The sequence below is a fragment of the Sminthopsis crassicaudata genome, chromosome 5 (assembly GCF_048593235.1).
Source record: "Sminthopsis crassicaudata isolate SCR6 chromosome 5, ASM4859323v1, whole genome shotgun sequence".
Taxonomy (NCBI): Eukaryota; Metazoa; Chordata; class Mammalia; order Dasyuromorphia; family Dasyuridae; genus Sminthopsis; species Sminthopsis crassicaudata.
This window is the reverse complement of record NC_133621.1, coordinates 98,226,313-98,229,345: the sequence shown is the minus strand read 5'-3', so window position 1 is coordinate 98,229,345 and position 3,033 is coordinate 98,226,313. Positions and strand designations below refer to the sequence as shown.

Genomic DNA, 3,033 nt, shown 5'->3' with positions numbered 1-3,033 from the left:
CACCACATCAAATGTGTTCCTTGAGATAGTAAGGTGATAGGTAGGTGTACTACAAAAGGAAAAAAGGAAAAGAAGGGCAAACAGCAAATTTGATGTTTTTGAGAAACATCGTAGGGTTTTTTCATAAGATCAATTGCATGTGAAATCAGCAAACAGAAGACCTCTGCATTTATCCTCTAAGAGAATTGGAACTACTTTATTTTTATTTTCCAAAATAAATATTTATTGATAAGAATATATTTATTTTATATATTTTGCAAATCCTTATAATGTCTACTTTATATTTATTTTAATTTTTCTCAATTATATGTAAACATTTTAACATTTTAAATTTAATTTACATTTATTTTTAATTTATAAAACAACACAAGAATTTCCAAAATATGGTAGAATAGAGTTTATTACATATGAAATGGCAAATTTTATATACATCTTGCTATTCTTTTAAAATACAATAATTGTCATGTAAATTTATTTTCCCTTTTTATTGCCTACTCAGCCTATAGATGGCTACCATTAGATCCAAATATGTGTGTGTTTGTATAAAATATGTATGTATGTAAATGTGTATGTATCTGCAAAATTGCTCTATACATATTTCTATTTATCAGTTCTTTTTGTAGATGCAAATAGTGTCTTCCTTCATACTTTCTTTGTGGTTAATTTGTTATCTCTAATAATCAAAATGACTTATTTACTCAAAGTTGTTTTTACTGTATACAACATTCTCTTGGTTCTGCTCATTTCTCTCTCTATTATCCATATTTTTTCAAGATCATGCACCTTCTCATTTCTTTGAACACAGTAACACTCCATCACAATCATATACCACAACCTGTTAAATCATTTTCCAGTTGATTGGTTTCATTGCAATTTTCATTTCCTTGCCACCACAAAGAGAGCTGCTATAAATATTTTAGAACATGGGTACTTCTCCTTTTTTCCTATTTATCCTTGGAAACAGAGCCAATAATGGTATTGCTAGATCAAATGATATAGTTAGTTTAAGAACTTTAAGAACTCTTTAGGTATAATTGCAGATAGCTTTCCAAAATTATTGGATTAGTTCACAACTCCACCAAGAATGGATGTGTCAAATTTTCCCACATAATCTTAAATAGTTGTCATTTTTACTTCAATCATTTTAAGTCTAAAATAATACCTCAAAGTTGTTTTAGTATGGATTTCTCTAATCAATAAGGATTTAGAGATTTTTTTGATTATAAATTATTTTTATTTCTTCATCAGAAAACTGTCTGCTCATATTCTTTGGCCATTTATCCACTGGTAATGATTTATTTTCTAATAGATTATTTAAAATTCTTTACATATATAAGATATGAGACTTTACCTGAGAAACTGTCTATAAAATTTTTCTCCCAATTTTCTTCTTTCTTTCTGATCTTGATCACATTGCTTTTATTTGTGCTACATTTGTTATTGACTATCAACAATTATAATCCTGTTCCTATCTGAACTGCATTTTTATTACATTTTCTTTGTGTTTTATTTTTGATCCTAAAAAATAACCCTGATATCTCTATAATTGTGTTTTAAGATCTAGAGAACATAAGGAATACTGCTTAAATATTATAATTTAATTCAGTAAATAATCAAGATTCAAAAATATTTCTCAGCTATCATGCTTGACTATCTTTGTCACAAAAGGATGTGGAAAAATCAAACACTGATCACAGAATTTATCCTTCTGGGATTTCCCACCAGACTAGAGATACAGGTGTTCCTCTTTGTTCTCTTCTCCTTATTTTATGCCATCACTCTATTAGGGAATGGCATTATCCTGGAACTCATCTGTCTGGACTCCCATCTCCATATTCCCATGTACTTCTTCCTCTCACATCTGGCCATTGTCAACATGTCCTATACCGCAAACAAACTACCCAAGATGCTTGTGAATCTATTGAACAAGGATGGATCTATCTCCTTTGCTCCCTGTATATTACAAATGTATTTGTATTTGGCCTTTGCCACTGTGAAGTGCCTTATTTTGGTGGTGATGCCCTATGACCATTATGTGGCAATCTGCCATCCTCAGATATGCTCTGAGATAGCTCATCATGAGCTAGAGATTGTGTACCACTCTGACCACAATTTCCTGGATATTCAGTTTTCTCCTTGCCATAGTCCATATGATTCTCTTTTTGAGGCTACCCTTTTGTGGACCTAGGAAAATCAATCATTTCTTCTGTCAGATCATGTCTTTGTTCAAGCTTGCTTGTGCTGATACTAGACTTAACCAGCTTGTTATGTTTTCAGCCTGTGTGTTTGTCCTAGTTGACCCTCTCAGCTTAATCCTAATCTCCTACATGCGCATTCTCTATGCCATCCTGAGGATCCAGGCTAGGGAAGGAAGAAAGAAAGCATCCTCTACCTGCTCCTCCCACCTCTGTGTAGTTGGACTCTTCTATTGTAATGCTATCATACTATACATGACCCCCAAAACCAGCCATCCTGAGGAGCAGCAGAAAATTCTCTCCCTATTTTATAGCCTCATTAACCCTATGATGAATCCCCTATTTTATAGCCTGAGAAATGTAGAGGTGAAGGGTGCTCTGAGAAGAGTGTTGGAGAAGAAAAAACAATTCCAAAACATGTGACTTGCTCATAAGCAATTACAATTCATTAGTATTTTCAGTGTTTTTCATCTGCCTGAGTATAAATCAAAGTTATGTGCTTTCTCTCTACCTGTGACTAAATAATTCTAGAGACTAATTTTGATAGTGTTTTGTTATTTGTGATTTATCATCAAACCCTTTGTGTGTGTGTCTGTGTGTATACCTAAAGAGTTAATCACAATGTAACATTTATATTGGGCATATATGTTATGCTCAGTAATAAATATTTGTTTTTAGTGGTATGAGTGTATAGAAATATATATATATATATTTATGTATGTATATACACATACATATGTACATATGTGTATATTTGAATGTATGTATATCCCAAATTGGATAGATAATAGGAGTCACAGATTGATTGATCTTGACCTCATCCATCCATCTTGATCCT

The 3,033-nt window shown here is 32.0% G+C and overlaps 1 pseudogene; it reads left to right on the top strand.

Annotated features, from left to right (window-relative positions):
* Window positions 1–1,669: 1,669 nt before the first annotated feature.
* On the top strand, window positions 1,670–2,618 carry LOC141542683 (olfactory receptor 2A12-like; annotated as a pseudogene).
* Window positions 2,619–3,033: the final 415 nt, after the last annotated feature.